Source organism: Rhinopithecus roxellana, chromosome 17, assembly GCF_007565055.1.
Source record: "Rhinopithecus roxellana isolate Shanxi Qingling chromosome 17, ASM756505v1, whole genome shotgun sequence".
NCBI classification, from domain to species: domain Eukaryota; kingdom Metazoa; phylum Chordata; class Mammalia; order Primates; family Cercopithecidae; genus Rhinopithecus; species Rhinopithecus roxellana.
In genome coordinates this window covers 24,560,153-24,584,417 of record NC_044565.1, presented here as the reverse complement: position 1 = coordinate 24,584,417, position 24,265 = coordinate 24,560,153, and positions in this window count along the sequence as shown.

Sequence of the window (24,265 nt, the reverse complement as noted above, 5' to 3'; positions counted from 1 at the left end):
AATAATTTATACTCTCTCTTAGCAGTAAGGTTGGAAGGAATTTAGGTGAGACTATCCAGATTTAGAGAAATCATCCTTTTATTATCATTTGTTTTTTGAGACAGGATCTTACTCTGTTGCCCAGGCTGGAGTGCAGTGGGGTGTGCACAGCTCACTGTAGCTTTGACCTCCCAGGCTCACTTGATCCTGCCACCTCAGCCTCCTGAGTAGCTGGGACTATAGGTGCATGCCACCATACCCAGCTAATTTTTGTAATTTTTTTTAATAGAGATGGGGTTTTGCCATGTTGCCAGGCTGGACTCAAACTCCTGGGCTCAAGCGATGCACCCGCCTTGGCCTTCCAAAGTGCTGGGATTACAGGCACGAGCCACTGTGCCCAGCTAGGAAAATCATTCTAATGTATTCTATGTTGAAGTGTTACTAGAGCAAAAATATGATCAAATGTTCAAGAAGTATGTATACCACATTATGTATGTGATAAAGTTCGAAAGAAGGAATGTGTAAATAGCACTCTCAGGGAGTGTTTAGAAGTTCTTAATTGCCCAGCTCCAGAATTCATGACTTCCATTGACCTGGCCAGAGGAGGATTACTAAACAGCCCTAATTTATAAATGGCAGGTCTGTGGCACAGGGCCTAGAAGTGATTTTCCCAAGGTTATAGAGCAAGCCAAAGGGTGAGCTGAAAATAGAACTGTACCTCACACTCCCATGCAGCTATATGATAACTTGTGTACTGTCAGCAGAGTTGTGGAATGAATGTCCTGGACAGGTTAGCATAGATTTATGGCTAAAGGAGTCTTGCTCAGTAATTGCAAATGTTATTTGACAACAGCAAATGACCTAGCTAATCTTATAAACAGTAACATCCTGGGCACTTTGGCAAAATCTTCAGAGAAAATAAAATTCCTGTTCGACAATTGAAAAAAAATTTAAATGCACAGCCCCATTGTCATGAAGTTACCACTTTTGTAATGCTTAAGCCTACAGAGATAGTCACCTTCAACCCTCCCCTATATAGACTAAACTTCCAAGTGGTGACTCCTCAACTGTGTAATATCAGCAAGCTTATAGGATCTTGCAGAAGTGTCTAAATGTTTTTATAAGTTTAGGATTTTCTAGAGACTAAGTTCTTCACTGGTGATTTTCTATAAAACTCCTTACTGAATTAACAGAACTAGAAAGTAGAATGGAAGAATCAGATAGTTACAGCCTAGGGACCAGCCACTAAATTTATGTCTCTAGGTAGCCAGGCTATGGAGAGATCGCCCACCTAGCTGTGATGCTTATACCTGGGGATGTTTTAGGAAAACCACAAAAGCTAGGACCACTATTACATGACTGTTCTCTAGGGTGGCTTCTTATGTTGTACTGATCTATTCAATAGCTAGGTTAAAATTTTATGTTTTCAGGAGTGTGTTCATCCCATTCCCACTTTTCAGAGAGGATTTTTTTTTTTTTTTTTTTTTTTTTTTTTTTTTTGAGATGCAGTCTTGCTCTTGTCACCCAGGCTGGAGTGCAATGGCACGATCTCGGCTCACTTCAACCTCTGCCTCCTGGGTTCAAGCGATTCTCTTGCCTCAGCCTCCAGAGTAGCTGGGATTATAGGTGCCTGCCACCACACCTGGCTAATTTTTATAGTTTTAGTGGAGACTGGGGTTTCACCATGTTGGCCAGGCTGATCTCAAACTCCTAACCTCAGGTGATCCACCAGCCTTGGCCTCTCAAAGTGCTGGGATTACAGGCCTGAGCCACTGCTCCTGGCCTCAGAAAGGATTTTTAAAAATGATTTCTGTGTAAACGGGCTAATAAAGTGAGACTATCACAATCACAGGAAGTCTTTTTTTTGTTTTGTTTTGTTTTGTTTTGTTTTTGAGACAGAGTTTTGCTCTAGTTGCCCAGGCTGGAGTACAATGGCGTGATCTCAGCTCACTGCAACCTTGGCCTTCCAGGTTCAAGCGATTCTCCTACCTCAGCCTCCTGAGTAGCTGGGATTACAGGTGCCTGCCACCACACCAGGCTAATTTTGTATTTTTCATAGAGATGGGGTTTCTCCATGTTGGTCAGGCTGGTCTCGAACTCCCAACCTCAGGTGAACTGCCTGCCTCAGCCTCCCAAAGTGCTGGGATTACAGGCATGAGCCACCGCGCCGGGCCAGGAATTCTTTACTGCTAGTTTCCTCCCCTTCATATATGGGGCTACACTGTTACTGCTTCTGATCAGTTCTTCAGAGTCATGGTCCTCACCAGAAACTAACATCTAAGGGTACAACAGAAGAAAGAAAATTAGAGGTCTAGCAAGTATTTCTCAGCAAGCTGTCACTGACTGGTAAACTGGTGATAGAAGTCAGTCCCTTTCCATAGCAAAACATCATATTCCTGACAGCATCTTAGAGGTCCCATAAAAAGCAGGAACTACGGAACTATTTGGACAAAATGTATGTTAAAAATATCCACCAATAAAATCTGATTTATTGAAAATGTAACCTTTACAGGCAATATTTTATTAATAAATTACCCAATTATTATGAGGTAAAGGAATAATCCAAACCAAATTTGCATGAAACTTTCTGCTCCTTCCATCTCTTCTAGCATAAATATTTTGGCTGCTACCGTTTTCTTTCCTTTCTGGCATCATAGTGACATAGGTTAGGACTTTCTGTGTTACACATAAATATGTAGCTTAAATACATTTTGTTGGTCCGGTGGAGTGGCTCACTCCTGTAATCCTAGTGCTTTGGATGTCAGTGCTTTGGGATCCTCGAGGGAGGATCCTCAAGGAAGGATCACTTGAGGCCAGGAGTTCGAGACCCCAGCTCTACAAAAATAAAAATAAAAAATTAGCTGGGCATGGTGGCGTGCCCCTGTGGTCCTAGCTATGGGAGGATAGCATGAGCCCAAAAGTTTAAGGCTGCAGTGAACTAGAATTGTGCCACTGCACTCCAGCCTGGGAGACAAAATTATATCCTGTCTCTAAAATAAATCAATTAATACATTTTGGATGGGGCATGGATCCAGAATGCCTTTTGAGTATTCTTGGTCATTCTACTGTTTGGATTCTGGCAACATACAGGACTCATCTCTGCCAACCAAAATAGAAAGCCCATATTTCACACAGAAGGAAAAAGAAATCTGAAGAACTGCATGGGGTCAATAGTTTATCTGGGTTGCCCATTTTCTTCCTTCTCTTAGTTTGATCCATGCTCTATTTTACTGTCCTGGCTTTTTTAGAACCCTGGTTTAGTAATTTCTGTGTGTACAATTCCAATACATGGACTATTAATATTTTAATTGATTCATGTATTCATCCATCAGTTTATTTACCAACATTTTTGTCACCATAGGGAGCACAAGCTCCTCCTTCCCTTAGGCTGCAGTTAAATGGGGGAAATTGTTTGCCACAGTGACAAATACAATGTAAAAATGTATGAAATCCTAAAGGTATGCTTTGGGATCAGAAAGACTTAAGTTCAAATCCAACCCTGCCGTTTATTAACTGAGTGATCTTCATCAAATTTCTCAACTTCATTGAGTTTCAGTTTCACCATCAAGGAAAATGAGTGTGGCAGTTATCTTTTAAGATGACCCTAAATGATGCTGGTATTCATGCCGTTGTGTAATCCTGTTACCTTGAATGTGAGCTGAACCTAGTGACTTGCTTCTAAAAAATAGAATTCTGCAAAAGTGATGGAATACCACTTCTGTGATAGGGATACAAAAGACTGACTACCTTCTTACTGGATTTTTCTCTATTGACTTTTTAGCTTATATACTTTGATGAATCAAGCTGTCATTTAGAGAGCCTCATGTGGGAAGGACTGAGAGAGGTGTCTCGCCAACAGCCATTGGGCAACTGAATCCTACCGACAACCATGTGAATGGGCTGGGAAGCAAATCTTTCTCAGTCGAGGCTTGAGATGACCACAGCCCCGGTCAGCACCTCGATTATAGCCTGTGAGTCCCTGAAACAGAACCAGCTAAGTCAGCCCAGATTCCCAACCCACAGAAACTCTGGGATAATAAATGTTTAAAGCCACTATGTTTTGGGGGTAATCTGTTACACAGCAATAGATAACTAACATAATGGGATTATATATTCCTTACAGAATTATTGTGGGGGTCAGAATGTATATAAGAATTAGAATAAGGATGATGATGATGATGGTGATGACAACAGGAAATCCCAGCTGAGCTTAAAATAAGGTTCAGAACCTGGTAGAAGTGCTACTATTATGAAGAAAATATTTTTAGTGCTTGACCCCCTAAATACTACAAGAGAGATGAAGTTATAGGGAGCAGGGTAATATTGCGTTTCTCACTCAGGACGAGACTGACTGTGATAGAAAGGGGCTTGTGAGCAAAAACCAAAGTAGCAGTTTTATGAGACTCAGTGAACAAGAAATGTTACTTGGGAGCCCAGGTGATAAAGTTTGACAAAGAATTTAGAAGAGGGCTCTTCTCCCAATTCTGTTCAGTTTGGAGGCTAGCTACCACTATGTTTGTGGTTGGTAAACAGGAGACCACGGGAAGGAGCATAAGCACGCTGGATTTGGGGCAGCTTCTGAAAAGGTAAGCTGAGGACCCTCATCACTGTAAGCCAATGAAACTGAGAAGATAAGTGTCTTATAGGATATGCAGAGTTTTGACAGTCAAAGAAAGGTGAACTGAGGGAAGTGCACATTAAAGATTCAGAGCTGTAAACATAAATTATTTCCTTAGGGAAAAGCAAGTAGTCTTGTGTGACCAGAGAAAGAAGTACAAACTAGTGAACACTTCTTGTTCTGATTCTGATTCAGTCCCTAGAGCAGTGATTCTCAAAACTTTTAGGTGTTAGTTTCTCTTTCTAATAATTTTCTTAGAAATTATTGATAGCTTCCAAGAGCTTTTGTTTTGTGGATATCTTTTGAATGTTTACCATTTTGGAAATGTTAATGGATAAATTTTTTAAATATTTAGTTTGCATTCATCTAACAAAAATGAACCCATTACATGTTAACATAAATAAAACATTTTTATGGAAAATATAGTTTCTAAACCACAACCAAATAAAAAAATTTTAATTTTTTAAAATTACTTTTGTGTCTGGCTTCATAAAAGACATCTGGATTTTCATATTTGTTTCTACATCAATCTGTTGCAGTATCATGTAGCCTCTGGAAAACTGCAGTGTACACTTGTAAGAGGATGTGAGTGAAAATGGCAAATTGTGTCTTTGTATTATGAAACTAGTTTTGATCTCCCAGACCCTCTGAGAGAGCTTCAGGGACCCAGATCATACTTTGAAAATCACTGCCCCACAACAAGAGCAGAAGATATTATTGAGAGAAGAAGCCAGAGTTTACATGTGTAGTAATGATGATGACGATGATGATGATAATAATAATAATGAGAGCTAATATTTATTGGTTGCTTCTAAGCACTCACATAAATCTAAGAAGTGGTTACAATTATCCTTTACAGATGAGGAAACTGAAGACAAAGACATTAAGTAACTTGCCCAAGTTTAGACAGCTGGTAAATAGTGGTGAAACTCAACACAAATACGGGCAGCCTGGCTCCAAAGCCTGTCCTCTTAACCACTGCACCACCCTGCCTCTCTCACAAACAAAGGCCTGCAGTATAATTGACAAAGGCTTGAGTCATCCCACTCGCCCACCCCTTTTCCCTCCTCTCCCTGCCATTTTCGATTTCAATGCCCCTTTCTCTTTCCCTGCCTGTTTAGGGAACTCATATTTCTCTTCACTCTGCACTAAGTCCTTGTCCATTGCCTGTTGTTCATTATTCCCACCACTCCAGAGAAACTGCTCTTGCAAAGGCACCAGTGACTTTATAATTACCAGATTCAATGGCCACTTATCAGTCCTTGTCATCCTTGCTCTTTGAGATATGGGTTATTACTGACCACTTTCTCTTTTTATTAATATTCTGTCCTGTCGTAGGTATTCTGACACCAGATGCTTCTGTTTCCTTTACTACCTATTCAATAATTTCAGAAAATCCTTTATGGGGGTCTTGTCTTTGGCCAGTCCCTTAAACATCTTAATTCCCCATTATTTGGGTCTAGGCCCTTCTCATTCTGTGTCTTCTCCAACTGCCATGCCATTCACTTCCATGGCCTTAATTACTAAATATATACTGTTAAGGTCCAAAGATATTATTTATAGCCCAGGCCTCTGTCATATGTCCAAATTATGCCTGGACATACCCTCAGGCACCTCAGAATCAACAAATCTTTTTTTTTTTTTTTTTTTTTGAGACAGAGTTTCACTCTTGCTGCCTAGGGTGGAGTGCAATGCATGGTCTCGGCTCACCGCAACCTCCACCTCCCGGGTTCAAGTGATACTCCTGCCTCAGCCTCCTGAGTAGCTGGGATTACAGGCATGTGTCACCACGCCCAGCTAATTTTGTATTTTTAGTAGAGATGGGGTTTCTCCATGTTGGTCAGGCTGGTCTCGAACTCCCGACCTCAGGTGATCTGCCCACCTCAGCCTCCCAAAGTGCTGGGATTACAGGCGTGAGCCATCGTGCCTGGCCCACATCCAAATCTTAATCTATCATCTCTCCCTTCAAACTGGTCTCTCCTCCTGTGATCTCTGACCTGGGAAATTATACCACCATCCTCCGTGAGCCAGACACTTGGGAGACATTCCAAGCTTCTACCTGTCTCATGGTTCTACTGGATCTACCGCTGAAACATTTCTGATATCTACATTTTCTTCATTTTCATGGCTACTACCCTAGCTCAGGCCCTCCTCTTCTCCTATCCAGACTATTATACTAGTCTCATTAGTAGTTTGCTTCTAGTTCTGGCTCTTGACAGTTCATCCACAGCAACCAAGGTCACCAGTCTGCATAAATATAGGGACCATCATTACCTTGTCTCCTACATTACTGTAGGAGAGTTGTAGAACCCTGAGACTTTGTACTATACAACTGTTTAATCCCATGTCTGATTAGGTTACTCCATATCCAGAAACCACTTCAATGATTCCCCATTTCCTCAGGAAGCCCTGACATGGTTAGTGTTGCGTTATTATGCCTGACTCTGACATGGTTAGTGTTGAGTTATTATGCCTGGGTAATAAACTACTCTAAGCTTAGTGGTATAAAACAGCAACCATCTTGTTAGATTCATGGATCGTGGAGGTCAGAGATTTGGAAAGGGTATGGGAACAGAGTTTGTCTCTGTTTCTTGATGTCTAGGGCCTTATCTGAAAGTATCTCAGCAGATGGTGATTAGGATCATCTGAAGGATCATTCACTCACTAGTCTGGTCCCTGGGCCAGGTGGAGAAGATCAAGACTGCTGAAGACAGCACCTATGTGTAGCCTCTCCTTGTGGCTCGGTTTCTTTGTAGCTTGATGGCTTCGAGGTAGAGCATTTCAGAGTCCCAGGTGCAAGTGCTCCAGAGAACAAAGTGGAAGCTACGTCATCATTTAACAGACTCTGAATTTTTAGTGTCACTTTTGCCACATTTTGTTGGTTATAAGCAAATTTGTCCAGATGCAAGGGGAGGGTACATAGACTTTACCTCGCAATTAAAAGAATATCAGGGCCGGGTACAGTGGCACATGCCTATAATCCCAGCACTTTGGGAGGTCGAGGCAGGCGGATCACTTGGGGTCAGGAGTTCAAGACCAACCTGGACAACATGGCGAAACGCTGTCTCTACTAAAACTACAACAACTAGCTGGGCATGGTGGTGCATGCCTATAATCCCAACTACTCGGGAGGCTGAGGCAAGAGAATCACTTGAACCTGGGAGGCGGAGGTTGCAGTGAGCAGAGATCGTGCCACTGTACTCTAACCTGGATGACAGAACAAGACTCTGCCTAAAAAAAAAAAAAAAAAATCGGGTCACATTATAGATGAGCAAGTGTGGAGATGTTGTTGTGGGCATCTGTAGAAAATACAATCTGCCACACAGATCATACCGCAACTGCCTGCAAGCCCAGTCTCCCCACCTGCCATCTCTCCCCAACCTCTGTGCTCCAGTCACACAAACTCCTGGCTGCTCCCTTCAGCACGTGCCACTTCCTCTACTTACACACTCCTATACTTCCTTTAAGAGTTAGCTCAAGGACTGCTTACTGAAGGCAGACTTAGGCAAGTGTAAATAAAAAATAATCCTGTAAGCTTTCAAGCAGTGGAAAAAAAAAGAAAAAAAAACAGGTGGCGCTATAAGGAGTTAAAATACATTTCTGAGGCCAGGCGCAGTGCCTCATGCCTGTAATCCCAGCACTTTGTGAGGCTGAGGTAGGCAAGCAGATCACCTATTATGTTCCCTTAACATGTGAACAAGTTTCATTTAATGTTCGTGTATTTATTGAGTATCCACTATACACCAGGCACATTCAAGGTACAGGGAATAGAATGAGATAGCAGGTGTTGTTTTGTCCCTACCCATATACCTGCAGGCCTTACCAATATAGTGCACACCATCCCACTTTTAATTACCAGCATCTGCATCTCTTTGCCTGTTAACTCTCTTCAGCAATATGGTGTGCCCATGGGCAAGTGGATTCATCAGGCCAGAAGTACATAAGAATTAACACCCAGAAACAACCCTCATTCAGTGACTAACAGGAGTTGGTATATTAATAGCTCAGCAGTCATACCCCTCAGAGTATATTCTTTGAGGCCCAGAGTTCCCATGCAGGATTAAGCTCCAGTTACCCACAGTGGTAACTTGCTTGATAATGCATCGTTTATTGACTGCTTTCTCATTCCTGTCTCACTTCTTCATATTCTTACTGGCATTTCCTGGGATAATATCCCATATAAACAATCACACTCAAATTCTTGTCTGGGTCTGCTCCTAGGACATCCCAAACTATGATAGATGGTTAAGATAATATATTTATTTAAAATGCAAAGCCCTGACCTCATGAAGAAGGTATATAATAAATAAGTAGACAAATGAATGTGTGATTTCAGAAAATGAGAAGTGCTATGAAGAAAAATAAAAGAGTAAGGAATAGAGTCATTGGTAAGCATAGGGGAAGGGATACTATTTGAATAGGGTGGTCAGGGTGATCCTTTGTTCTGAAGAAGTGACATTTGAGAGGCTTCAATGAAGTGAGCTAGTGAGACTTGCAAATGTCTAGAGAAAGAGCATTGTTGGCAAAGCACCTGAAGCAAGAATGGTTCCACATGTTTGAGGAATAGCAAGAAGGCCAGTGGGGGCCCTCTCCTCTCCTCACCTACACTCTCTCTTTTGATGATGTCATCCAGGCTCCTTGGTTTAAATACTATTTACTTCCAACTCCCATTGTCGTATCTCCAGCTGGAACTCTTTCCTAGAATCCAGACTTGTAATAGCTACCTAGTTCCATTAGGATTTCTAACAGACATCTCAAACTTAACAGTTCCAAAACCAGAATCCTGATCTCCCCAAACTTCCTCCTCATGATATCTTCCCCCATTTCAGTAAGTGGGCAACTTCATTCTTTCAGTCTCTCAGACAGAAATTACTGGGGTCATCTTTGACTTCTCTTATTCACCTCTCACATCCAATCCAGCAGCAAATCCTGTCGGTTCTGCCTTAAAAATATATCTAGGGCTGAAAGAGGTGGCTCATGCCTGTAACCTCACACTGGTGTCCATTAGTTTGAGACCAGTAGTTTGAGACAAGACTGGGCAACATAGTAAGACCCTGTCTCTACAGAAAGAAAATAGCCAAGTGTGGTGGCACTCACCAGTAGTCCCAGGTACTGGGGAGGCTCAGGCAGTAGGGTTGCTTGAGCCTAGAAAGCTGAGGCTGCATTGAACCATTAACTCCACTACACTCCAGCCTGGATGACAGCACGAGGGCCTATCTCAAAAAATAAATAAACACACACACACACACACACACACACACACACACACACACACACATCCAGTTACTTCATTGCTGCTACCTTGATCTAGGCTACTATCATCTCTTGCCTTATTGGTCTCACTTACTCCTACTATAGTTTATTCCCACCCAACTGAAGAAATCCCTTTAAAATGAAGTAAAATCATTTCACTCAACAGTAAAAGCCAAAGTTCTTACAATAGCCCATAAGACACTACACTGTCTACATCCCCACTTACCATTCTTTCGTTTTATTGTGTTTTCAAATCTCACTTATATATGACCACTTACCATTCTTACCTCATCAACTACTACTCTCCCTCTTGTTTACTTCATTCTAGCCATGAGAGCTGTTTTTTCATCTCCTCAAATATGCCAAGCATACTCCTATCTCAGGATCTTTGCATTTGCTGTTCTCTCCCTTAGAATGCCTTTCCTTCAATTAACCATGGGGCTGACTCTTCCACCTCCTTCAGACATTTGCTCAAGTATTGCCTTCATAGTGATTTCCTTCCTGCCCAGGGCCACTGCATATAGTCAGGCAGCTGACCAAAGGGACAAATGGGGACAGATGAAGCCGAAATCCAGCTTCAGTATTTGATATACAATAGGCACTCAATAAATATGTGTTGAATAAATAAGTGAATGAACAAAAAACAGTTTAAAAAGATGCACACATGACTCCTAATTTAGTATAAACAAAGAGGAAAGGACATTTGTTAACTTTTTCATATACAGCTCCCTCACACTGGTGTCAGAGCTTTGTATTATGACACTGGATTACATTCTTAGAACCATGTCTTCCTTGGTTTCTAACATGTAAGCAGAAAAAAAGGGGTTATATTATTCTTCTTAAGAAACATAAATTACTGAAAACCATGCTATTGGGATAATTGGTTAGCCATCTGGGCATTGTTGGGGGAGATTATTTGATCCCCCACCTCAATTCCTAAATCAAATAGATAAAGTCCAGATTATTTTTGCACTTAAATGTAAAAAGTTGAAACTGACATTAAAATAAAATACAGTGAATATAGATAGAGGTGAGGGGCATTTTGAAGCATAAAACAGAAGTCTTAAATCCTAAAGAAGACAGGTAAGTTTGCCCTACATAAGAATTTTTGAAACTTCTATGCAGGCATGTATTAATAAATACAAATGGGGTAAATTATGAAGAAAAACAAGAGAATAATCAGCTTAAAATTCTACATAACAGTTGCATTTTGGGGAGGAGGTAACTCAGCAATTTTACTTCTATAAATTATCTTATGGAATGAACAATACAAATTTCTAAAGATATATTTGCAAGGCTATTAATCCTGATATTTTATATCACGAATAACACAAAAATTAACAGGGAGCCAGTTAATTATGACATACATACAACAATGGAATCCTGTACATATATTACAAATGATAGTCTAACTTTTCAAAAGAAGACATACACACAGCCAACAAGCATGAAAAAATGTTCAACATCACTAATCGTTAGAGAAATACAAACCAAAACCACAATGAGATACTGTCTTACACCAGTGAGAAGGGCTATTATTAAAAAGTGAAAAAATAACAGATGTTGGCAAGGTTGCAGAGAAAAAAATGCTTACACACTGCTGGTGGGAATATAAATGAGTTCAGCCATTGTGGAAAGCAGTTTGGCAATTTCTCAAAGAACTCAAAGCAGAATGATTCAACCCAGCAATTCTATTATTGAGTATATGCCCGAAGGAATATAAATCACAATGCCATAAAGACACATGCATGTGTATGTTCATTGCAGCACTATTCATGATAGCAAAGACATGGAATCAACCTAAATGCCCATCAATGGTAGACTGGATAAAGAAAATGTGGTATATATATACCATGGAATACTACACAGCCATCAAAAGAACAAGATCATGTCCTTTGTAGCAATATGGATGGAGCTAAAGGCCATTAGCCTAAATAAATGAATACAGGAACATAAAGCCAAATACCACATGTTCTCATTTATAAGTGGGAGCTAAACCCTGAGTACATGTGGACACAAGGGAACAACAGACACTGAGGCCTACCTGAGGATGGAGAGAGGGAGGAAGGTAAGGATCAAAAAACTGCCTATCCAGTGCTATGCTTATTACCTGGGTGCTGAAATAATTTCTAAACCAAACCCCTGTGACATGCAATTACATGTAACAAAGCTGGACATGTACCCCTGAACCTAAAATGAAAGTAAAAGAAAAATGATAGGGGATAGTTTCCAAGATGGCTGAATAGGAAGAGCTCTGGTCTGCAGCTCCCAGAGAGAACGACACAGAAGACACGCGATTTCTGCATTTCCAACTGCAGTGCTTGGTTCATCTCACTGGGACTGGTTGGACAGTGGGCGCAGCCCACAGAGGGCAAGCTGAAGTGGTGGGACATCACCTCACCCGGGAAGTGTAAGGGATCAGGGGATTTCCCTTTCCGAGCCAAGGGAAGCCATGACAGACTGTATCTGGAGAAATGGTACACTCCTGACCAAATATTGTGCTTTTCCCACAGTCTTAAGAACCGTCAGACCAGGAGATACCCTCCCATGCCTGGTTCAGCGGGCCCCACACTCACAGATCCTTGCTCACTGCTATCAGTCTGAGATCAACCTGCAAAGCTGCAGCCTGGTGGGGGGAGTGGTGTCTGCCATTGCTGAGGCTTGAGTAGCTCACAGTGTAAACAAAGAGGCCAGGAAGCACAAACGGAGTGGAGCCCACTGCAGCTCAGCAAGGCCTACTGCCTCTGTTGATTCCACCTCTGGGGGCAGGGCATAGTAGAACAAAAGGCAGCAGACAGCTTCTGCAGACTTAAACGTCCCTGTCTGACAGCTCTGAAGAGAACAGTGGTTCTCTCAGCATGGTGTTCGAGCTCCGAAAATGGACAGACTGCCTCCTCAAGTGGGCCCCTGACCCCTGTGTAGCCTGACTGGGAAACACCTCCCAGTAGGGGCCAACAGACACCTCAAACAGCCAGTGCCCCTCTGGGATGAAGCTTCCAGAGGAAGGATCAGGCAGCAATATTTGCTGTTCTGCAGCCTCCACTGGTGATACCCAGGAAAACAGGGTCTGGAGTGGACCTCCAGCAAACTCCAACAGACCTGCAGCTGAGGGGTCTGACTGTTAGAAGGAAAACTAACAAACAGAAAGGAATAGCATCAATATCAACAAAAGACAAAAACCCCATCTGTAGGTAACCAACATCAAAGACCAAAGGTAGATAAAAACCACAAAGACGGGGAGAAACCAGAGCAGAAAAGCTGAAAATTCCAAAAAACAGAGCACCTCTTCTTCTCCAAAGGACTGCAGCTCCTCGCCAGCAAGAGAACAAAACTGGATGGAGAATGAGTTTGACGAGTTGTCAGAAGTAGGCTTCAGAAGGTCAGTAATAACAAACATCTCCGAGCTAAAGGAGCATGTTCTAACCCATTACAAGGAAGCTAAAACCCTTGAAAAAAGGTTAGACGAATGGCTAACTAGAATAAACAGTGTAGAGAAGACCTTAAATGACCTGATGGAGCTGAAAACCATGGCAAAAGAACTTCATGATGCATGCACAAGCTTCAATAGCCAATTTGATCAAGTGGAAGAAAGGATATCAGTGACTGAAGATCAAATTAATGAAATAAAGTGAGAAGACAAGATTAGAGGAAAAAAAGAGTGAAAAGAAATGAACAAAACCTCCAGGAAATCTGGGAACTATGTGAAAAGACCAAATATACATTTGACTGGTGTACTGGAAAGTGATGGGGATAATGGAACCAAGTTAGAAAACACTCTTCAGGATGTTATCCAGGAAAGCTTCCCCAACCTAGCAAGGCAGGCCAACACTCAAATTCAGGAAATACAGAGAACACCACAAATCTATTCCTTGAGAAGAGCAACCCCAAGACACATAATTTTCAGATTCACCAAGGTTGAAATGAGGGAAAAAAATGTTAAGGGCAGCCAGAGAAGGTCGGGTTACCCACAAAGATAAGCCCATCAGACTAACAGCGGATCTCTCAGCAGAAACCCTACAAGCCAGAAGAGAGTGGGGGCCAATATTCAACATTCTTTTTTTTTTTTTTTTTTGAGACGGAGTCTCGCTCTGCCTCCCAGGCTGGAGTGCCGTGGGCCTCCCTAGTAGCTGGGACTACAGGCGCCCGCCACGTCGCCCGGCTTCAACATTCTTTTTGTTTTTTGTTTTTTGTTTTTTTTTTTTTGAGATGGAGTCTCGCTGTGTCACCCAGGCTAGAGTGCAGTGGCATGATCTCGGCTCTTGCAAGCTCCACCTCCCGGGTTCTCGCCATTCTCCTGCCTCAGCCTGTGGATTAGCTGAGACTACAGGTGCCTGGCATCGCAACTGGCTAATTTTTTGTATTTTTAGTAGAGACAGGGTTTCACCATGGTCTCGATCTCCTGAACTTGTGATCTGCCCACCTCGGCCTCCCAAAATGCTGGGATTACAGGCGTGAGCCACTGCGCCTGGCTCAACATTCTTGAAGAAAATAATTTTCATCCCAGAATCTCATATCCAGCCAAACTAAGCTTCATAAGTGAAGGAGAAATAAAATCCTTCACAGACAAGCAAATGCTGAGAGATTTTGTCACCACCAGGCCTGCCTTAGAAGAGCTCTTGAAGCAAGCACTAAACATGGAAAAGAACAACCAGTACCAGCCACTGCAAAAACATGCCAAATGGTAAAGACTATTGACGCTATGAAGAAACTGCATCAATTAACGGGCAAAAGTAACATCATAATGACGGGATCAAATTCAAACATAACAATATTAACCTTAAATGTAAATGGGCTAAATGCTCTAATTAAAAGACACAGACTGGCAAATTGGATAAAGAGTCAAGATTGGTGTGCTGTATTCAGGAGACCCATCTCACATGCAAAGACACACATAGGCTCAAAATAAAGGGATAGAAGAATATCTATCAAGCAAATGGGAAGCAAAAAAAAAAAAAAAAAAAAAAAAAAAGCAGTGGTTGCAATCCTAGTCTCTGATAAAACAGAGTTTAAACCAACAAAGATCAAAAGAGACAAAGAAGGCCACTACATAATGGTAAAGGGATCAATTTACCAAGAAGACCTAACCATCCTAAATATATATGCACCCAATACAGGAGCACCCAGATTCATAAGCAAACCCTTAGAGACCAACAAAGAGACTTAGATTCCCACACAATAATAATGGGAGACTTTAACACCCCACTGTCAATATTAGACAGATCAATGACACAGAAGGTTAACAAGGATATCCAGGACCTGAACTCAGCTCTGGACCAAGTGGACCTAATAGACATCTATAGAACTCTACACCCCAAATCAACAGAATATACATTCTTCTCAGCACCACATCACACTTATTCTAAAATTGACCACATAATTGTAAAACACTCCTCAGCAAATGTAAAACAACAGAAATCACAACAAACTGTCTCTCAGACCACAGTGTAATCAAATTAGAACTCAGGATTAAGAAACTCACTCAAAACCATACAACTACATGGAAACTGAACAACCTGCTCGTGAATGACTACTGGATACATAAAGAAATGAAGGCAGAAATAAAGATGTTCTTTGAAACCAATCAGGACAAAGACACAACATACCAGAATCTCTGGGACACATTTAAAGCAGTGTGTAGAGGGAAATTTATAGCACTAAATGCCCACAAGAGAAAGCAGGAAAGATCTAAAATTGACACCCTAACATCACAATTAAAAGACCCAGAGATGCAAGAGCAAATACATTCAAAAGCTAGCAGAAGGCAAGAAATAACTAAGATCAGAGCAGAACTGAAGGAGATAGAGACACAAAAAAACCCTTCAAAAAATCAATGAATCCAGGAGCTGGATTTTTTGAAAAGATCAACAAAATAGATAGACTGCTAGCAAGACTAATAAAGAAGAAAAGAGAGAAGAATCAAATAGATGCAATAAAAAATGATAAGGGGGCTATCACCACCAATCCCACAGAAATACAAACTACCATCAGAGAATACTATAAACACCTGTACGCAAATAAACTAGAAAATCTAAATAAGATGGATAAATTCCTAGACACACACCCTCCCTAAACCAGGAAGAAGTTGAATCTCTGAATAGACCAACAACAGGTTCTGAAATTGAGGCAATAGTTAATAGCCTACTAAGCAAAATAAAAAATCCAGGACCAGACGTATTCACAGCCGAATTCTACCAGAGGTACAAAGAGGAGCTGGTACCATTCCTTCTGAAACTATTTCAATCAATAGAAAAAGAAGGAATCCTCCCTAACTCATTTTATGAAGCTAGCGTCATCCTGATACCAAAGCCTGGTAGAGACATAACAAAAAAGGAGAATTTTAGGCCAATATCCCTGATGAACATAGATGCAAAAATCCTCAAGAAAATGTTGACAAACCGAATCCAGTAGCACATCAAAAAGTTTATCCAGCACGATCAAGTCGGCTTCATCCCTAGGATGCAAGACTAGTTCAACACACACAAATCAATAAACGTAACCCATCACATGAACAGAACCAACGACAAAAACCATTTGATTATCTCAATAGATGCAGAAAAGACCTTTGACAAAATTCAACAGCGCTTCATACTAAAAACGCTCAATAAACTAGGTATTGATGGAATGTATCTCAAAATAATAACAGCTATTTATGACAAACTCACAGCCAATATCATACTGAATGGGCAAAACCTGGAAGCATTCCCTTTGAAAACTGGCACAAGACAAGGATGTCCTCTCTCACCACTCCTATTCAACATAGTGTGGGAAGTTCTGGCTACGGCAATCAGGCAAGAGAAAGAAATCAAGGGAATTCAATTAGGAAAAGAGGAAGTCAAATTGTCTCTGTTTGCAAATGACATGATTGCATATTTAGAAAACCCCATCATCTCAGCCCAATATCTCCTTAAGGTGATAAGCAACTTCAGAAAAGTCTCAGCATACAAAATTAATGTGCAAAAATCACAAGCATTCCTACAAACCAGTAACAGACAGAGAGCCAAATCATGAGTGAAATCCCATTCACAATCGCTACAAAGAGAATAAAATACCTAGGAATCCAACTTACAAAGGATGTGAAGGACCCCTTCAAGGAGAACTACAAACCACTGCTCAACAAAATAAAAGAGGACACAAAGAAATAGAACATTCCATGCTCATGGATAGGAAGACTCAATATTGTGAAAATGGCCATACTGCCCAAGCTAATTTATAGATTCAATGCTATCCCTATCAAGCTACCACTGACTTTCTTCACAGAATTGAAAAAAACTACTTTAAAGTGCATATGGAACCAGAAAAGAGCCCACATAGCCAAGACAATCTTAAGCAAAAAGACCAAAGCTGGAGGCATCACGCTACCTGATTTTAAACTATACTACAAGTCTACAGTAACCAAAACAGCGTGGTACTGGTACCAAAACAGATATATAAACCAATGGAACAGAACAGAGGCCTCAGAAATAACACCACACGTCTAAAACCATCCGATCTTTGACAAACTTGACAAAAAGAAGCAATGGGGAAAGGATTCCCTATTTAATAAATAGTGCTGGGAAAACTGGCTAGCCATATGTAGAAAGCTGAAACTGGATCCCTTCCTTACACCGTATACAAAAATTAACTCAAGATAGATTAAAGACTTAAATGTAAGACCTAACACCATAAAAACCCTAGAAGAAAACCTAGGCAATACCATTCAGGACATAGGCATGGGCAAAGACTTCATGACTAAAACACAAGAAGCAATGGCAACAAAAGCCAAAATTGACAAATGGGATCTAATTAAACTGAAGAGCTTCTGCACAGCAAAAGAAACTATCATCAGAGTGAACAGGCAACCTACAGAATGGGAGAAAATCTTTGCAATCTACCCATCTGACAAAGGGCTAACATCTAGAATCTACAAAGAACTTAAACAAATTCACAAAAAAAAAAAAAAAAAAAACATCAAAAAGTTGGCAAAGGATATGAACAGACACTTCACAAAAGAAGACAATTATGCAGCCAACAAACATGAAAAAATGCTCATCATCACTGGTCATCAGAGAAATGCGAATCAAAACCACAATGAGATACCATCTCACGCCAGTTAGAATGGTGATCATTAAAAAGTCAAGAAACGACAGATGCTGGAGAGGATGTGGAGAAATAGGAATGCTTGTACACTGTTGGTGGGAGTGTAAATTAGTTCAACCATTGTGGAAGACAGTGTGGCGATTCCTCAAGGGTCTAGAACTAGAAATACCATTTGACCCAGTGATCCCATTACTGGGTATACACCCAAAGGATTATAAGTCATGCTACTATAAAGACACATGCACACTTATGTTTATTGCGGCACTATTCACGATAGCAAAGACTTGGAACCAACCCAAATGTCCATCAGTGATAGACTGGATTAAGAAAATGTGGCACATGGCTGGGCCTGGTGGCTTACGCCTGTAATCCCAGCACTTTGGGAGGCCAAGGCAGGTGGATCACAAGGTCAGGAGATCAAGACCTTCCTGGCTAACACAGTGAAACCCCGTCTCTACTGAAAATACAAAAAATTAGCCAGGCGTGGTGGCAGGTGCCTGTAGTCTCAGCTACTCATGAGGCTGAGGCAGGAGAATGGCATGAACCCAGGAGGCGGAGCTTGCAGTGAGCTGAGATCATGCCACTGCACTCTAGCCTGGGCGACAGAGTGAGACTCCATCTCAAAAAAAAAAAAAGAAAAAAAGAAAGAAAGAAAATGTGGCACATATACATCATGGAATACTATGCAGCCATAAAAAAGATGAGTTCATTTCCTTTGCAGGGACAAAGGTGAAGCTGGAAACCATCATTCTAAGCAAACTATCACAAGGACAGAAAACCAAACACTGCATGTTCTCACTCATAGGTGGGAGCTGAACAACGAGAACACATGGACACAGGGTAGGCAACATCACACACCAGGGCCTGTCAAGAGGTGGAGGGCTGGGGGAGGGATAGCATTAGGAGAAATACCTAATGTAAATGATGAGTTGGTGGGTGTAGCAAAACAACATGGCATATGTATACTTATGTAACAAACCTGCACATTGTGCATATGTACCCCAGAACTTAAAGTATAACAATAAAAGAAGAAAAATGATAGCTGTGATTTATTAGCATGAAAAAATGCTCAATATTTTTTTCAAATGAGAAAAGGAGACTAGAGAACATTATGTATACGACAGTCCCATCTGTGGCTGTGTGTGATGGGGGGTGGTTTAAGAGAGAGTTATATGGAAGGAAACGGGTTATCTCTTGATAATGACATTTCTGGACACATTTGCTACCCTTTTAATATTTTTCTGGTTTGCCAGCATTTTAATATTTTTCTGGATCATTAGATTTGTTTATTAATATAAACTATCATTTTGTCTAGAAAAATAGACACACTTGCTTAAGTAAAATATATTCATTCTTCAGAGCCCTTGGTCATCAACTCAAGGAGGGGATAAGGAGGTCAGGACAAATCTCTTCATTTTTCAGATGGAATATCTGAGAACTAGAAGAGAGATGACGAACCTTGTCAAATGGCCACACAGCAAGTTAATGTCAAAAGTACTCAAAAAGTATATTTGCTAGCTATTATATAATTAGCCATTATGTAAAAGTACAGGACACTTACCACAATCATTAGGTACTTATCTTAGGATGCAAGATTTATACTATGTATTTAGGTGGTAAACCTAAATAGCTATGGACAAATAGCATGTGCCATAAAAATTTGAGGAATTTCAGGCTTCTGGTTAGATAACGGAAAACCTTAAAGCAGCAGCTTGGAAAGAATTCACATGGTAAATGGTTAGGAAATATGGCTCCTAAGAACAAAAGGGCAGGTGGATACTGGAAACCCACAGTTTATTCCATTACTGTTTGTATGGGTTCCCCATGCCTCTGTAGTCTGTAATCCTTTGTAGCTCTCATTTATACTTTAGTTTTTTCCACTCACTGTGTGCCCTTCAAGGACAAGAACCATCTCACATTCACCAGTAGTCCACAGCACCAAGCTCAGCAGCAGATATAGAAAAGGCAGTCAGCAGGTGGGTGCTGAATGAAGAGATGAATGGATGAGGCAGTATCACTATGTACAAGACCTTGGAGACCCACAGACCATTCTTGTTCTTATCTACTTCCCACATTTTCTAATTTTCCTCTCCAGTATATAGGTGAAATTAATACATATATCACTTTTCAGGATACAAGATGCAAATATGTAAGTGCTGGGGAAGTGACAAATTAGAGCCACTGTCCTACCTGTTTCCCCGGTCCCTCAACTCCTGGCTCTGCCTAGGGCTCCCTGCCCAGAAACAGATGCTGCTCTCTCTCTTGCCAGCTTGCTGTGCTGACAGCTCTAATTGCTAAATGAACAGCCTGTGTTTCTAGTAGGGAAAGAGGTTTTCAAAAGAGTGTTTGGGCTCCTGCAGCCCTGGAAAGGGAACACAATATTGTGCAATCAGAAACTACCACCTCAGCAGGAGAGATTTTCCATTACAGGAGAGGTAAATTTGGAACCTGGAAGTATTCTTGGAATTTTGGTTCCCAGAGTATAGTGGGACACTTCTGATCATTGGGAATGTAGATGCACTTTGCTTTCAGCATGCAAGCTACCGTAGAAAAATAATGATTTGCAGAAGATAAATTGCATAATGGTAGTAAGGTTTATGAGTTCTGGAAATGTATTCAGGACATGCATCTTAAATAAATATTTATTTAATAAATAAGTATTTATTTAAGAAATAAGTATTTCTTAAATAAATAAGTACTTCTCGGGCATGTACCTGCGGAATAGAGAAATCAAGAATTTTGAAAAATGAACCTTGAAGAAAAGGCAACTTTGCTGGGGAATAAATCAGACAGTCACAAAGACATAACTAAAAATGCTAGACAAAAGTGATAAAGATCATATAACAGATACAAGTACTTGCAAAAAGAAATTATTACTCCCAATGCCCTTAAAATAGATGCATTTGCAAATGAATATTTAGATTACTGAAATCAGGAGAGACCTAAGAAACTGCTGGAGAAATTTGGAAACTATTTTATCAGCCGTCTCTAATCTCAAATTTGCTCTGCAAAGTTTCCTTGTGATAAAGACCTTTGCCCAATGTTTCTGGTCGACATGGATAATTGATAACATATTTTCACCCACATAGTCTTGATTTCTCATTAGCATAATCATTTTATACCTAGCTGTATTTTAGTTTCTGGTAGATCTATTGATAAAAATTAAGTGTTAGCTTTTATTTATAACTATTTTTAAGAAAAATGTTTAAACAGGAAAAACAAAAAAATAGTACATGGAACTATTACCTGCATCCAAAACTTGTTAAATTTTTGTCATATTTACTTCATATATGTGTGTGTGTATATATATATATATTTTTTCAGTTATCATGACAGTTAATCTTTATTTTCTCAGAGCTTGAAAACATTAAGAATATTCTCCCTATTAACTGCAATACCACCATTACAACCAACAAAATTAGCAATAATTCTCTAATGCTATCTAACATCTCCAGTACACATTTGTATTTTCTCAACTATTCCAAATGTATCAAAGGTATTTTAAAGCTTATTATTTAAATAAATGGTCATTGATATCGTCATTACCACTAAATAACTATCACAGTATCATGTGTATTCTCAGTTATATAATGTTCCCTCCTAACCTATGCATTTAAGTTTGGCCAGCCTACTCAAGCACCTTGAGGTTGGCCCCCTGCCCTTTTTTTTTTTTTTTTTTTTTTTGAGACGGAGTCTTGCTCTGTTGCTCAGGCTGGAGTGCAGTGGTGCAATATCAGCTCACTGCAACCTCCGCCTCCCAGGTTCAAGCGATTCTTCTGCCTCAGCCTCCAGAGTAGCTGGGTCTACAGGCGTGTGCAACTGCGCCCGGCTAATTTTTGTGTTTACAGTAGAGACAGGGTTTCACCATATTGGCCAGGCTGGTCTCAAACTCCTGACCTCGTGATCCACCCCCCTCGGCCTCTCAAAGTGCTGGGATTACAGGCGTGAGCCACCTGCGCCCGGCCTGGGTATCTTGACCCTTTTTACAAGTTCTAGCTAGGTCCTCTTTCCCTTCTGTGTTGTTGTTGGTGTTGGTGGTGGTGGTGGTGGTGGTGTTTGCCTTTATTCCTTACCTTCCTTTCATCTGGCTCCTAACCTTGTAGCTTTATTTGCTTTTGTCACCTCTCAGACCTGACACTACTTTCCCTCTCCCATCTTAGTCTTGGCTCTCTTTTGAACAGTTGCTGGACTCTCCCTCTGGATGTCTTTCTGTCAGCTGTTCTATCCTAATTGACCTAACCAATGCCAACATCAGCCAGATTATGCCTTTGAGGTCCGCTGGGGCCCCTATCTTGGGGGATGGGACATTTTTTCATTTAGTCCATGATGGGGGAGTGGAGGGGATTTCAAGTACCATGGAGGATCTGTCATGATTCAGTCACACCAGTCTTGCCCTGCCTCACTATGGCTGACTACTCTTGCATGGCCCCATTCCTGGCTCCCATGTCTCTGCCTGGCATCTTCACATTGATGCTTCATTGAACTGTTTGGTGCTGTGCTGCAGACCTCAACTACATGAAGAGTTTTTCTGCATTCCAATTATACTTAGAATCCTCTTCCTAGGGCAGTTAGAGGGGGCAGATCAGTACATGCAAGTACCCAAAGAAGTCAACGATTTGATGTTCCATTAAATCAATGCTTAAAGAATATTTGTTCAGTGTTTCTTTACAGAGAAAGTTAAGCACCGTGTGGAGAAGGACTACAGGTCCTTGTGTATTTGCATACTCAACTCAGCAAAACAAAGCCTTGTGGTTGACTGGACCCACTTTCTGTAAAAAAAAAAAAAATTGGGACGAAGAAAGGAAGCAATATTGCTGAAGTTGAAATGTTGGGGTAGGGGGCAGGCAGGGAGAGAGGACAGTGACCCAGATGACCACATGAACCCAACTGTTTGTGGAGGCAGTATGTCCAGAGCCAGCTCCTATTAGTCATATGCTGCCCACACTGTCTGAGGGTCTTGACCTCTCCAAGCTGAAAGCCAATAACCAGAGCATCTCCTGAAGGACTCATGCCTGCCACCCATCAGCATTGCTTGGGACCTGGAGCATCAGTTCCGCTGTCACATCAATGCCAGAGGTTTCGGATGCATACCACCTACGGGGAAGCTGAGGGGCTGTGACAGACAATCACTCCCCTCCCTAGTTCAAGTGTCCACTTGAATATGTGCCCAGCCTGAGATCTAGCCAAGCAGCTGCACTCCCTCTTCTGAAGCTGAAACTCTTCTCACAAACCATAATACCAATTCCTCAGCCAGCCCCCAGTGACCTTTGTAAACAGCTCTTACCACGACTACCAAGGCTTATAGCCATATTTGGATGTTACTAGTGGCTTATTCACTCCTTTCCTACCCTCACAGCACCACTAATTGACTAATTCAGAAGGTAAAGTGATTTATTAGGTCCCAGAAAGCAGCTCTGTAATCCAGAGGCTGTAGGGTTTGTTTGTCTCTGCTTTGACCTTGTCTGAACCTGTATGGCATTTTATAGTCTCTAGACACTTAGCTTACAGCAAAGTTATAGGGGTACCTATAATGTGCATCTCAGAAGGACATCAGGTCTGTTAACTGCAACCCTGTGCCCATTTTGCATAGAAGCTGAGCCCAGTGGAGACAAAATATTATCCCAGGGAATGGAAATTTTAGCTTTTAGCCACTGTTTCCTGAGGTCTCAGCATCTGAAGGTAGGGCATACATCTCATACATCTCCTCATAGCCTATAGCAGCTGCCACGTGCAGGGCAGTTCTGTTGATACAAGGCAGGTTGCCTCTTTTTACTATTCTGAGTTTCCAATATCATATAATCTAGGCAGCCAAAACTGCCAGGTAGACACTGTTTCCCTAAAGCTCAGGGGGCATGTGTTCAGGTTGATGCTCTGCCACCATGCTTCCTGACTAAGTTATACTTAGCCCTGAATATGGTCTCCAAAGGCCAGAATCAAAAATGGCATCCTACACCTTACTGCTACATGACATCTACACACTGAAGGAACACCTGAGACACCTGAGGAATTAATGTGTCCTGTCCAACACTCAGTGCTGCCTTGAATGTTCCTGACCCAACTTTCTAACAAGGACATTTTTCATATTAGCCCCAATCTGCACCCTTGGAGACAGTCTATTAACCAGATCTTCCTTTACAGAGGACTCAGTCATTTGACCTCTGACCTCACTTTCAGTTCATCTCCCAGCTTAGAAGTCTACAACCTTGTCCAGCTGAATACTGTCCACTACACCCAGTGATGACCAAATGGAACATCTTATTCAGTGGCTCAAAGGGAACCATCATCAACATCTGCGTGCCTCTACAGAGCTCCTCATCATCGCAGGTTTGTTTTCAACAC